The sequence below is a fragment of the Mytilus californianus genome, unplaced genomic scaffold, assembly GCF_021869535.1.
Source record: "Mytilus californianus isolate M0D057914Y unplaced genomic scaffold, xbMytCali1.0.p SCAF_6, whole genome shotgun sequence".
In the NCBI taxonomy this organism is placed as follows: Eukaryota; Metazoa; Mollusca; class Bivalvia; order Mytilida; family Mytilidae; genus Mytilus; species Mytilus californianus.
Window position 1 is genome coordinate 58,900,661 of NW_026262712.1, and position 15,955 is coordinate 58,916,615.

Sequence of the window (15,955 nt, forward strand, 5' to 3'; positions counted from 1 at the left end):
GTGCAAGACAGGTGCCTCGTTCAACGTGTTCTGCTTATTTAATTTTACGTGCATCGTGATTTTCAAATGCTTATTTTGCGTGCTCGGTATTTTTCAAATAAAATTCAAATGCTTGGCAGGGATCGTCAAGAAATACTTTTTTAAAAGCCGTAAACCATTTACATCATACATGTGTATACTAAATCAGGAATAACAAATAAAACAGAGAGTTTATATATACAAGACAGTGACTCAGTCACAAAAGGTTCACAGCAGTCTTTATTTTTCGTGCAACGTTCATGACAGAAATTATTTCACGTTCAACGTGAAATTATGTCTTATTTCACGTTATTTCCGTGCAAGCACCCCCCCCCCCTTTACAACCCTCATAGCAAAACAAATTTCAAGAACAACTCATAGGTATTCTAAAACTTCACCTAAATTGCACATAAACACCGTGGACCATCAATGGACTTGCATTTATGATAGTTCAGGCATAGTATACTATGCAAATCCTTGGTTCAGGGATAATTTCTTAATTCTACTGAACAGATGGAAAAAAGGGGGAGAAGATACAACTTCAAGGGTAGATTTTTGTCAAAATGAAGATAGTCGGCTACAGAAAACAGCAAAAAGACGACAGAATACTTACTCATAGTCAAGTTATGTCGTATGATTCTGCTTGTATGCTGAAATCCTTGGGTACATGGGCCATTCTTCGCCTCATGCAACAAAAACAATCCGTCCGTTCAAAACATGTGGGTTTCAAGCTTCCTGTTGAATCGGTTTTCCAAATAAGGAAAATAAGCCACACCTCCGTTGCGAGATCGACAAGAAGGATTTTCATACAATACAAGTTATGGCTTGTAAAATAATGTGACATATGGTTTTTAACTACAACAAATTATCATTATTTATCTAATTCTGCATAGTTTATCAATAAAAAGAACAAAATACGAGAGCGATTGACGACCAGAGAAATGAAGCGGACAGCGTCGTCACTATGGAGACGCAACGTTGCTCATTAATATTCATGAGCATTACAAGAGTTATTTGCCCCTGAAAAAATTGCCTTAACATACCCGCGTATGTTTTAATAGAAAATATGTAAAACCAGCTCGGATTGAAACCGACTAAAACAGTCAGCTCGTTTTCGTTGAATTAATGTACAAATAAGATTTGGAGTGATTTTCTGTCAAGGAATTCAATTAATGTATATAATGCAAGAAATTGTAGATTGATAAATATGGACATTTTAAGACTGATGCAAACTACGAAAATAGAATAAAAAGAAATTAAGACGTACGGTAAAAACGGACGGACGATAACAAATAAGTCGCAATACCCTTTCAGTAGCCAGAGTTAGGACAAAGAAGAACTTAGTTGTAATTATACGAGGGTCTTATTCTGTAGTTAGTCCCCACTTTTGTTTTATCATGTATAACTATTATATAGTCATTTTATAATATTTACTGTTTGCAAAATTATAAATCATTCTAAATAATAAGGATGTTCTTGTCCCAGGCAGAAAATCCTGGCCGTGTTAAGCGCAACTTTTTGGAAGTTTTGGTCCTCGGTGCTCTTCAGCTTTGTACTTGTTTTGGCTTTCAAACTTTTTTTATCTGAGCGTCACTGGTTAGTCTTGTGTGGACAAGACGCACGTCTGGCGTATTGAATTTTAAGCCTAGTACCTTCTGCTAGCTATTATTCGTGTGTTTCTTTGTCCTATATGTTCTCCCATTTATTTGTATTGTGGTCCTGTCATATGATGTTATCGTTTTGGTGTTGTGTTTGACGTTGCCATTAAAGCGGGAGGTTTGGCATGCCACAAAACCAGGTTCAACCCACCATTTTTTTCTTAAAATGTCCTGTACCAAGTCAGGAAAATGGCCATTGTTATATTATAGTTCGTTTCTGTGTGTGTTACATTTTAATGTTGTGTTTTTGTTGTGTCGTTGTTCTCGTCTTATATTTGATGCGTTTCCCTCAGTTTTAGTTTGTAACCCGGATTTGTTTTTATCTCTATCGATTTATGAGTTTCGAACAGCGGTATACTACTGTTGCCTTTATTTACAATTACTAATTACACTCGTTAAGCATTGAACATCTTGATTTAAAAACTCATTGCCTTGTTTTCAAATAACGAAATATCTGTTACAACATATTTTTTTAAAATCTGTATATCTATAGTAGAGAACTCAAAAGAAGAATGAAAGTTTTTCTCTGTCTAGTCGTTTGTCTGTTGTTAGTGTCCGTAGGAGGTAAGAAAATAATAACCTCTTTTAAATTTAACATTTGATTGTAATTTGCAAAATGTGTTTTCTCTCTCTCGAAAATATCCTTATATACAGTAAAAAATAAGATTGCATATAACATGTATAAATTGCTGCGATGATTTGAGTATTGCGCTGACCTTCCTGTATGTACCTTTGCAAGTCCATTGATCGCTAGTACAAGGGGTTGGTTAAAATGAAAACAAAAGTAAAGTTCAACCCCTCCTTTTGGTTTGTCTGATTCTAGTCAGGAACTCACCGTGGTTATCACATCTAATTTTTTTTGTTAACTGTAGACAATTCAGAGCTTCACAGGTTTTGAAGAAATCTATTTACTTTTGAAGAGTATATGCTTAGTTCTAGAGGTCATTATATGCTTTTGTGTCATCGGGATGATGTATAATTGACGCATAGCCAACATATTCTTCCACGTACATGTATGTCTTTCTTTTGATTTTGTTTTAAGTAAAGTGGTACGAGGATGAGGGGGGTGGGATTGAATAACCAATGCAAAAGGACTGTTGTTTTTGTCTTTTCTTCACCGTTGTCGTGTATGTTGTTTTACGAGTTCGTCGCTTTTTTACATTAATTTTCATTCTTAGTTTTATGCAAAATTGTAGAATATTTTAATTATTGCAACTTTGCTATAACATACACGACAACGGTGGAGAAAAGACGAAAACAACAGTCCTTAAAAATTTACACAGGAGCAAAACATACCCCATTACAACTGGAGATGGACTCATGTAATTCGAATGGGTAGAAAGTTCATAATTCGTTATGCACTTGTCGTGTTTCAGATTGCAATCAAAAGTCATTAAATAAGAAACATATTGCATTATATATTCAGCTTTCTATAATAGATTTACGTAATATTGAAATTTTTACGTTTTCTTTTTTTTTCAATTTTGAACATGATTTTACGGAGCAAGAAATATTAGTACAATATCCTTTAGCGTTGCATTCCTGATTATTTCTAACTGTGATGAATTTTCATCTGAAGTGTTTGATAGGTGGTTGGATTTTCATTGTTTAGAAGGATATTGTTATCTGCAATACAATTGATCAAACTAAAATATGCATATCACTTATATTTAAACGGTGTTCATTTCGTACAAGGGACATTTTCTTTTTATATTTAATAATTTCTCATCAGATTAACTCTTACCGAACAGACTCGTTCAACCGTTACCAGATTCCTTTGAATAACAAAATGAATAAAACATAAACAATCAAGCCATACTACTTAACTTACTTATGAATGATTCCATTATCTTTCAGCATCTCTTTATTTGCCATGTTGACTTTGGGTAAAGTATTATTTATATTTCAACAACGTGACCAGGTTATATATTTTTTTCGTCATATATTAGGTAAGTGTAAAAACTAAAGAAACATTCCCCTGTTATAATGAGATATCAGAAACAAACTGTATCATTTGGAAACTTCATTGTTTAATAAAGAAGAAAACACATTTGATACATTTAGTGCGTCCGAAGGGCATTTAAATTTACAAAATGTAGTCTTCATCTTGAACGATCAATCGCAAAATTTTGTAGCCAAAGATGTATAAATACTTTAATACGTGTGAAGCTGTATAAAATAGCAAAACAAGAAAAGCCAAACCCACTCAATGTCAAATTTGCCTACAGGAATATTACATTAAGTGATTTTAATATTTTACAGTTTAGCAATTGGTAATTAAAACAAAGGTAGGCTATGAGTCATGCCAGTCCAAGGCACCGATTACTGAGTTGATGATATCCAATAAACAATCAAACAGTGGTGTTTCTACGTTGTGATAAAATACTTATAGAGGATAAATGATTGAAGACTTAAGAAATTATATATCCAAAAGGGATTTAAAGGAATGGCCGAATTCACCTAAATCGTCTTTGTTTTGGAAAGTAGGAACCTTAGTTTCTTCTTTGATTCCTACATTTGGAATTAAATAAAGTTATGTTATTATCCAAGTACAGACGCACCGAAATATGAGCTCATGCCATTATCGGGGACTAGCGGTTCACCAGTAACGGTATCTATCCGGTGACAACTCTTCATTTACAGTACTATTATTCCTGTTTTAATGTGTTTACAAAATTTAATATTAACATGAAAATACGGTTTTTGTAACATGTCGAGATTCTATGTATATCCACAAAATTAATTAAACGATCAAAGATACAACCAATTCACAACATGCATGTTGTTCCAATTTAAAACTGTACTGCACCGACATTGGTTCGGACATCAAGTGTTTAGAACAGTACAAATGTATGGGCATAAAGACGACGTTAAAATTAAATTTGTCTTCTAATTAAAACCGATTATTCTGTATTTATATTTGAAGAAATGTGTACATGCTGCAATCAGATGTTCATGTTATTAAGAGTGAAGATCCTTTCGAAAACTCCTTCTATCATTATTATTTATTTGTTTCGAATTAATATATCAACCTGATTATGAATTGATTCAGTTTTTGTTGAGAATGTCCATGTTGTTCGTGAAAATAATGCAAAACAAACTAATTAAAATATACTACGTTTATGGTAAAATATTCCTTGAGTTCTCTGATTTTCTCTTGGAAAATTTACCGCTGATCAATCAGGCAGATGTTTGCATCTGTACAAAGATTCGTAATAAGCAGATAGTAATCATAAACAGTCTGATGGATAACTGGATACCATAAGAAAAAGTCGACTTCGAATGTTCTGTTATCCGAACATACAATTTTTTTTTAAAAACCGGTGATCTCATTTTTTTGTGTATAATATTCAGGAAAATTAACTTAAAATCGTTCTTGATATTATATTTAATGTGTTTTCGAAAAAGAAGGAGAATAATGGACAAAATGCGCAGAATAAATGGCAAAACCAAAAACAATAGAGAAATAAAGCAAAAAAGTTAGAATAGAGAATAATGGGCACTCAAATATAAAGAATAGAGAATGAAGGGGCACTTAATTATAAAGAATAGAGAATAGTGGCAAAAGATATAACGATCACTCAAAAATGACCTTAAAATAAAAGGAATACAGAAATGAGGGACCCATCAAGACCCTCAAAGATTGGTAATACAAAATGCACAATAAAAATTCACCATAACCCCTTACAACCCCCTCTTTGAAGTTAAATGGTTGCTCCCTGAATGATCTTATTTGATTTTCCTTAATCAACAGTGGTGGATCCAGAAATTTTCATAAGGGAGGGGAGGGGGGCACTGACTGCCTAAGAGGGGGCCTGCTCTACCAGTCATGCTTAATTGATTTCCTATCTATAATCAACCAATTTTTTCCCACAAAAGGGGGGCCGGGCACCTTTCCCCCAATCCCACTCTGATCGAGTCTATGTGCAAATTAATCGAAATTAATAGAAAAATTAAAAAAAATTATTGACATAGATTTATTTTCTTTTAAATTTCAAAATCATTCTACATGGAATGTGTCATTTACATCTTCATTAAATTGAGAATGGAAATGGGGAATTTGTCAAAGAGACAACAACCCGACCAAAGGGCAGAACACAGCCGAAGGCCACCAATGGGTCACAGCGAGAAAATTCCGCACCCGGAGATGGGCTTCAGCTAGCCCCTAAACACCTTAAAAACATGTGTACTAGTTCAATGAAAATGAACGTATCTTCATAATGTACCTACAGGTCTTGAGCAGAATTTACACAACTTCTGTTTTCTCCATGACTGACTTAGCATCACAGGAGTAAATAAAATAAAGAAAATGAAACAATGAGAAGTTTAAATAGAAATAATAAACTTTATATTACCAGATCTATTAGTAAAAAGTGGTGTACCGCAATGAAGTGAACATTGGGAAGAAACAAAGAAAAAATATAGCATGTCTAGCATAGTTTCCCATCAGCTTGTCACATAAATTCAAACGAGTGGTTTTATGTTATCACCTGCTACATTCAGTAAATGATTTGTACTATACAAATCCTTGATGCAGTGCAGCCAGTTGCAAACCCATGCATCCGAAAGATATACATTTATGATCAGAGCTTAAAGATACTTTCATGACCACTGAATCTGTTAGGGTTTTTCTGCTCTATGTATATATGGAAACAGAAACACGTATGCCATTTTCTATACTGTTTTAGAGTGGGACGTTTCTCAGATGTTTATAAAAATAAGGAGATGTGGTATGATCGCCAATGAGATAAGTATCCACCAAAATTCAAATGACAACAATTATAGGCGATCGTACGGCCTTTAACAATGAGAAAAACCCATACCGTATAGTCGGCCTGACATGTTTGTTTATTTTTTTCTTTTTTGGCAGTGGTAATTTAACTTTTGTCTGTACGTTTTTAGAAGATATTAACTGTTATCAGCTATTCGTGACATTGAATAGACTTTTTGTCGCCTTTTAAGTACTTGGCAGAAATCAACAAAGTGGAATTCTTACTTGAACTCTTCATGACATTTTCTGGAGATTAACAATCTGAATTAGTACAGAACTTCACTTTCTCATCCACTTGCCTGATATCGATCTACTATAAGTACCTGCTTGTCAAGTCTTTTCAAGGTCAATAAAACTATACTTTAATTTTACTTTGGGCTATGTACTGATAAGTTAAGATCCTTTTAACTGACTTTTATAGTTTTTCTTTTCCAGCTAACATATGTTTAACCCCGCCAAGTTCTGTATATGCCTGTCCCAAATCAGGAGTCCGTTATTTTCAGTGGTTGTTTGTTGTTGTATGTAATGGTTGTTTTTCCTTTATTGTTTTGTACATGTACCAGGGTGTTAGTTTTTCTAGTTTGAATTGTTTTACATTAATTTGTCATTTCTGGGCACTTATTAGCTTTCTATGCGGTATTGGACTTGCTCATTGTTGAAGGCATATGATGACCTATACCTGTTAAATTTTATGTCATTACGTCATTTGGTCTCTGCTCTTGCATACACATCTTCTTATTTGTATAATATATTCATTGAAAAAAAAAATTGACTGTCGGACTAAATGCACAGAACTGTTCAAGTTTTAATTAGTTGTAGCCCTCAAGCTTCAATAATGTTATTTTCTATTGTATTGGTGGTAGAGTGTCTGACATGTCCGGTATCCAGATTCAATATAGTACCGCATATCACCTTCCACATGTTCCATGTAACCTGAGATTACTGTATCAGTGGTTATACGAATCTCAGATGTAACCATTTGAACTCTTGAACTGAGTTTTAATGTGCGTGTTGTTGTGCGTTTACTTTTCTACATTGGCTAGAGGTGTAGGGGGAGGGTTGAGATCTCATAAACATGTTTAACCCCGCCGCATTTTTTCGCCTGTCCCAAGTCAGGAGCCTCTAGCCTTTGTCAGTCTTGTACTATTTTTAATTTTAGTTTCTTGTGTACAATTTGGAGTTTAGTATGGCGTTCATTATCACTGAACTAGTATATATATTTGTTTAGGGGCCAGCTGAAGGACGCCTCCGGGTGCGGGAATTTCTCGCTGCATTGAAGACCTGTTGGTGACCTTCTGCTGTTGTCTGTTCTATGGTCGGGTTGTTGTTTCTTTGACACATTCCCCATTTCCATTCTCAATTTTATTTAGTTTGAGAATTTACCATACAGCTAGGTTGATTTTGCAAGTGGTTGTGCACATAGCATAACTCATAATTGTTGTACATAAGGGATCTGATGCACAGTAATCTGCAATGGAGCTAGATACATGTCGTAAAACAGGTATCATTCGTGTCGTGTGTAATATGCAGATCTTTTCCAGTAGTTCGCAGGTACGTGGTTTAGTCAGTAATTCTGACGTAACAAGACCTATCCGTGTAACCCTTTCAGTTTTTTTTTTTTTTTTGTTTGATAACAATTTATGGTTTTTACAATCAATCTCTCGATCAAAATATTATACCTCTATAATTGAATATGTAATATATGTTTTTTAAGGTTCACTATAAATGCATCATATACTTTGTAATTTTGTAAATGCTAGCTTTTACCGAGACTTCAAAAGAATTTGAAAGGTATTAACTAATGTATGATGACACATACCTCTGTATAAATAAAAGGCATGATATATTGTAACATTTTAATAGAATTTCAATTCCACCAATATCATCAATCGATAAAGATATCAATTTACATATGCATTATAACAATTATTGATAAAGTGAAAATAGTTTAAATATACATTTTATATTATTATTATTATTTTGTCTTTTTCACACCATGAAATGTGTATTGCCAGGTTCTATAATTATAAGTTAACCTCGGTTATAGAGTGATCAGCGTATCTAATGAACAGCTTCTTCTACAGTGATGCCCGGGTGCTGTATCTAACGAGACAAATCCCTGAGATGTATAATACTTCTAATAATATGTAATATATATTTCTGTGTTTAGTGTATAAATCATTTTTTTTTTGTTTTTTTTTTATTATATTCAGTTACTTTCTCACCAGAATTATGCTGGGAATTGCATAGAGAAATGTTTCTATATATAAATCTGCGGTTAAATGGATATCGAGGCCCCTCATGGGGGTGTCCAAGTAATCACATAAGCACATTTTTTTTGCCAATATAATCATATAATCTTAAATAATTTTTTAAACAAGATAATCAAATAATAAAAAATACAGTCCTAGATTATCAAATAATGAAACAATCATGAAATATTTTGTCTAGTAATCAAATAATCACTGTAAAAACAGCCAAGTAATCACATAATCAAAAACCCCATGCGGAGGCTCGATATCGTAAAGTATCCTACAGGTTTTCTGACATTGTCCCCTTTCACAGGTAACACCTGCCTCATATTATCCAAACACAAACAAAATATGTTTCATTTTCATTGAATAGACTTTGAGAAGATTTATCGTTAATTTGAGGATATTTGTGTCTGTCATAATTACAAATTCACTAACAATAAATGGTAATATTTTTTTTCAGACAGCTTATGCTGATTTCGAAGTTCTTTTAGACCAGTACGTTAAGTCTTTTATCAGTTGATACATGATTTTGTAATAAATGAATATATATTAGAGGCAAAAGTAGTATACTGTTCAAAACTAGAAATTCTAAGGGTTCGATTTACAAACCAAGATGCAAAAGAAATCGCTTCAATTCTAAATGGAGCAAAAACAAAAACAGTTTTACAACCACAAATACCAATTACAGAGAACTCGCAGTTACTAAAAAATTACAGCTAAACCCCTAATTCAACTAAACATCTGTTTAATGGAGAGTATGTACAGAAGATACGGTAAAATGATATTGCACAGACAAAAACGTATTGCAGTTGCTTACATGTAAAAGTATACCTAATCAAAACATTAAATGAAAAACGAGTCACGATTAATACTCCTATACATGTGTTTTGTAGAACACTTGAATAACCTCTAGGAAGTCATTATTAATATATTTTGAAATTTGATTTTCAGACTTTGATATCCAAGTACTACAACATTGTTCATTGGAAATTTCCAGCGTTTTTTTTTCTTCTAATGGTCCTTGTGTTAATTCTGCTGCGTACAACACATGTTGTTTTCCTTTCAAGGGACCAAACACGTCTAAAAAGCTGTTTCATGTATGTATTGCAACTTAAAAATTGATGAACCCTTTCCTGAATACATTTTCATTATAAAAATGCTTCCATTATAGTCAGTTTACTTAAACATGTTGAATATGATTGTTGTTTGTTATTGTTTTTTTATTTTTGCAGCCATATTATCGGCTACCAACCTTAGTATGGCCTTGAAGATTAGTAGAACTGTTCTTTAGTAATCATAAACGTGTGATAAAACTGCAGATGAGTAAGAAAAGCATTCAGAAAAAAAACACTATTTTTATTTTTTTATTATCGTTGTTTATTTACTTAAATCCTTCGTTAAAAGTTACAATATTGTCCTTGAATCTCTTCGGCTTCCTTGTAAAGAATGAACCTTTAAACTCACTAGCCCTTTCTTCCGATGCAACTTCTGTTTATGCATATATGGCCAGAACAGCAGTCAAGCCTTGTATAACATTTTCTAGGCCAACATGGAGCTCTTTTTTTTACGACTAAAAGAAGACAATACTGACAATTGATACTCGATAAAAGAAAACATAGTATCATACATTTGTTTGTTTGTTAGATCTAGTAGTACTTTCTTCGGTACTGACATGATGTATAAAAACCTTTCTAACTTTGTCCGTGTGTAAATTTTGAAATTATAAAGAACTAAGGTTCAACTTCCTCAGGCAAAGTTTACTTTTGATGAATTTGGCTGATTTGTTTAGGTATTAGTTGGTTATATAGCACTGCAACGGTCTTGGCTATTATACATCCTCGGCTTTCAAATATTTAACTTTAAGCGTTCCTGATGAAAGTAAAACCAGAACAAACGCTTCGGACGCATGCACTTAATAAAGTGTTGTTTTCATTTTTTATCTGTGTATTTGGTGGACATATCTTTCTAGAAGTACGATTTTATATTGCTAACATGTTATGTTTACAAAAACAAGCACCAGTACCAGTATCTGCTGGATATAACTCAAACAACTGTAAACGTCATACAGCACTACTCATTTTTTATGATAGGGCTGAAGATCATTAGAGTGATATACAAAACTAACTGCAGGGCATAGGAATGAATAATATCGATAGCTTTAGAGTTGATTAAGAGAATACAATATATTCCGTCCCTCGCTTCAAGTTCACAACATACATAGAAATGTATGCAGTATTGACGAAAACTGCAATTGAATTGATAAACCCTCGCTCAAAATCCTGTGTTACATCGCAACATTATATATGTACCTGTTCCGAGTCAGGAGCCTATAATCTAGTTGTTGAATAAAATTTTTACTGGAAATTATCAATATGATGGCTGTTTAGACCCGGATCGTCTAACCCATTCGAAGCATATGAGTTCACGGTTCGTTTTACCCATGTGCAATGTCTTTAGGACAAGTGTTCGCTTTTTTTGTCTTTTTTACAATATGATCAGTCAATCCTTGAGTTTTTGTTTTTTTAACTGCAGGTTTGCAACTCTCCGTTTTTATTTCTACTATTGCTAATATTTTGTATATATTATAGACGTTTTTCAAGTATACGAGTTATTGTGCCAATATGGAAGTTTTTCATTTATACGATTTATTGTGCCAAAGAATTTGATTGTCGTTTGTTATTGTTTTTATTTTTGCAGCCATGTAATCGGCTACGAACCTTAGTATGACCTTGAAGATCAGTAGAACTGTTCTTTAGTAATCATAAACGTGTGATAAAACTGCAGATGAGTAAGAAAAACATTCAGAAAAAAAATACTATTTTTATTTTTTTATTATCGTTTTTCTTTTACTTAAATCCTTCGTTAAAAGTTACAATATTTGTTCTTGAATCTCTTCGGTTTCTTTGTAAAAAATGAACCTTTAAACTCACTAGTCCTTTCTTCCTATGCATCTTCTGTTTATGCATATATGGCCAGAACAGCAGTCAAGCATTGTATAACATTTTCTAGGCCAACATGGAGCTCTTTTTATACCACTTAAAGAGGACAAGCACGAAATCTCTTTCGAAATTATTAACATCTATGTTATCAGCAATCAAAGCCGGGCTCCAAAGTTATTGTGAAATTTCCTATTCTAGAGGTGGCGTGAATCAGATGTGGATACTAAAAAATTCCAAAGATCTTTTAGAGTACATACAATCTAAGACTCTCTCATCTTGCAATAGTATTAAAACATTTGATTTTTCTACACTTTACACAAGTATTCCCCATTCAAAACTAAAAGACAAATTGAAAGAGTTTGTATTACTTTGTTTCATTAAAAAGAATGGCAAACGTAGATACAAGTATCTTGTCTTGGGGAGGGATAAATCCTACTTTGTAAAGAATCAGTCTGATTCAAACAAAAAATTCTCTGAAACTGACATTATCAAGATGTTTGATTTCTTGATTGACAACATATTTGTTACGTTTGAAGGACGTGTTTTTCAATAGACTGTCGGAATTCCAATGGGAATCAATTGTGCCCATCTTCTTGCCGACTTGTTTCTTTATTATTATGAGGCTGACTTAATACAGAAACTTCTTAGGAAGAAAGATAAGAAGTTAGCAATATCCTTTAACTTTACGTTCCGCTATATAGATGATGTTCTCTCACTAAATAATACAAAATTTGGTGACTATGTTGAACGAATCTATCTCATCGAACTAGAGATAAAGGATACTACAGATACAGTTAAGTCTGCCTCATATCTTGACTTACATCTAGAAATTGAAAATGAGGGTCGGTTGAAAACAAAATTTTACGACAAAAGAGATGAATTCAGCTTCCCAATTGTGAACTTTCCATTTCTATGTAGCAACATTCCAGCAGCGCCTGCATACGGAGTATATATCTCCCAATTGATACGATATTCTCGGGCTTGTATTTCCTATCATGATTTCCTTGATAGAGGATTGCTACTCACAAGGAAGCTATTAAAACAAGAGTTCCAAATGGTGAAGTTGAAATCATCCCTTCGTAATTTTTACGGACGCCATCACGAGTTGGTTGACCGTTATGGAATAACCGTTTCACAGATGATATCGGATTTGTTCCTTATGTCGTAACTACAATACTCTTCCCTTTTTACAAATGTGACCTACCGAATTAGACTATTTACCGGATTTGTAATAACATAAGCAACACGACGGGTGCCACATGTGGAGCAGGATCTTCTTACCCTTCCGGAGCACCTGAGACCACCCCCAGATTTTGGTGGGGTTCGTGTTGCTTAGTCTGGAGTTTTCTATGTTGTGTCATCTGTACTATTATTTGTCTGTTTGTCTTTTTGTTTTTGGCCATGGCGTTGTCAGTTTGTTTTCGATCTATGAGTTTGACTGTCCCTCTGGTATCTTTCGTCCCTCTTTCCTTCAATGTACATCACCGTTGCATTTCTTATCATGTCCGTATATCATACCTTGTTCACCGAAAGTGTTGTGTTTGTTTTGAACAGTATATGGTTGGGCTCTTCCCGTTTGAAATTATTATACTTTAATTTATAATTCAACCAATGTTGCTTTATAATTCATACTTTTATGGAGATTTATTTTCCTAGATACATTGACTTTGAGTATTTCTAATAAAGTTAACTGGTATTAAACCGACTAACTAAAAAATAATTCGACTCCTAAATATTTAGAGTCAATTAATTTTAATAATATAACAAAACGGGACATAGGATGTAAATCGAACTTACTCATGAATGAGTCCATTGTCTTCCAACATTTCATCATTTGCCATGTTGACTACAAGAAAAAAAATATTGTCCGTATTCTTATATCGTGACCAGGTTTTTCATGTTCGTCATGCACCTAGAAACTCGGAAAATAAAGAGACTCTCCTGGTTATAATCGGGAACACTAAATCATTTTTCGAATATGCCACATGTTCACTGTACACTGCAAACACAATCGTGTAAGTAAAACCCTTTCCACACGCACATACACATATATGCTTTGTTAACAGTAATTCATTTTAACAAGTGATTTCTTAGTTTGTTTTATATTGTTGGTTGTGGGTTGTCTGATTTATTATTTACGTATAGCATACATCTTACATATTGTGTATCGTGTTTCATCAAGTGAAAACAAATATTTTGTTGAAATGTTAGAAAAGAAATTTAAAACAAATGTCTTACCTAGATCCATTTTAAATTACTAACACTAATAAAATATGATTCATAAAAAGTTAAAGCTTACGATACGGTATCATTTTGTAAGTATAGAAGGCTCCTGAAACTCTGATTTATTTCGAATTTGAGGAGCAGTTCCTCAGTTCAATTCCCCTGTTCGCTTTTCACCTCAACCCTTAATTAAGAAGAAATTTAAATAACAATAAAGAAATTAAACGTAAAGGATTAAAGTTTTTTTTTTATGTTTTTCTTACCTCCAACTGACATTAACAATAGACAGACGACTAAACAAACAGAAATCTTCATCCTTCTGTTTAATATTCTGCTAGACACTACAAAAGATATACAAATATGGTAAAGTATTATTTTTATGATAATAATTCGTTTGTAAGAATCCTTTGTCTTAGTTTTGACAATGAGGAAGCTGGTTGTAAATGACTCCAAAGAGTAGTTGCAAGAACTTGGTATTGATGAGTTTGCATAGGTATATTCAAACATTGTGTATAACGTTCTATAGTGTAGCTTGTTTTATAAGATTTCTTCTTTTTTTTTTTTTTGTGGATTTGCTTTTAAAATTTCATTGTCATCATATATTAAAATCGAGAATAATTTGGTCGAACAATTGATTGGCAAATATTAAAATCAAATTCATCTACATCACAATTTTGGTAACAGTTCAAAAAGTGCTTGTATTAGTCGTTTGTATTCCATTGTGTCGTTATGAAAGACTGATTTTACACCTATTCATCAGAATTAATTGCCGCGAGATCAAGTTAAATGCTAAAAGTGGTTTACTGCAGTCTAAGAACGACATATAAGAAGGACAAAGAATGTCCTTATCGTTCGATATTATTTGTAGTTGTCAAATGTAGGTGGACCGAGCTGAAGAGCTAAAATATTTACGAAGTACATAAAGTTGGTGCCGAACATTTAATTAATTAAATTACTTATTTATTCTGTGCAACTTTTATACCGTCGTAATACTGTTATATTTGTTGATGTACATGCTTTCATCCATGCATATACTATGTTAACATATATATGTCACAGTGAACCGGACATACACCAAATTATCGTGATGGCTAATATCAGACAGTGACTTTGATACCACTTTTATTAACTGCAAATACATATTTATTTCAACATATACAAATCTTTCAACAAATTCGGAAAACAATTACATTCATTCATAACCTAAATATAAAGCCACAAACTAAAATGAGACGAGAACAGACGGACTAATGAATTCGACAAAGCACTTTAAAATTACGCCATGAATAATATCGCCAATAAAACAATTTATAGCTGTAATTCAGTAATTTGAACTTTACTATAAAACTATGTAAAAAGTACGGAAAAGCCGTATTGTATCTTATTGTAGATTTTTATGATAAAACTATCATAATATTTCCATATAACATTTAATGAATGAAATTCTATCGAGAAACTGTAAATTAAACTTTTCAAATAACAAAATTAACTAACCTGCAAATATTGCTTTAGCATTTAAGCATCCACACAGAAAGGCAGTTATTCAGTTAATGAAATCCTAAAAATTTATATATATAAGGCGTACATTTATTTTCCCGCGTGCGTGCAATTATATTTTATTCTATTTAAATCAGTCAGGTGTGTAGTGACGTGTATATGAAATTGTGCAGTGACGTGTATTAGAAATGTCGTCAGTCTCAGTCAAACGTCATAATGAGTTTGATGAAACAGAAAATGGAATGAATGAAATAAATAAATGAACTGATGAATGACAAATCAACATTTAATTATACGCATAAATACGACGGTGACATATACTTGATGTAAAAATAATAATGAATGTTAGGGACGTTATACATCTTGATTGAAAAACGGAATCTTCATTTTGTTAAAAATGTGTCACCTGAATTCGTATTGTTTAAAAATAACAAATTTGTGTTTTATTCTTAATATAATATGAAAAAAAAGAAATGTACTTACATAAGCAAATGGAACTGTTACTGTATGCAAGTTTTATTAAGACATTACGTTTGTATTAGATCTTTTATACATAATTGTGACGGAAATGAAATCTGAGAAATACAAATCATT

General features: G+C 32.8%; 1 long non-coding RNA gene across 1 annotated transcript in view; it reads right to left on the bottom strand.

The window, feature by feature from the left end:
• The window catches only part of LOC127706164 (uncharacterized), a 122,125-nt gene extending 107,917 nt beyond the window's left edge, over positions 1-14,208 (bottom strand). The window contains exons 1-2 of the long non-coding RNA XR_007984272.1: positions 14,128-14,208; positions 13,439-13,487 (exon numbers count right to left, since the gene is read on the bottom strand). This is a non-coding gene — a long non-coding RNA (uncharacterized LOC127706164). The remainder of the gene's footprint in view (positions 1-13,438; positions 13,488-14,127) is intronic.
• Positions 14,209-15,955: the final 1,747 nt, after the last annotated feature.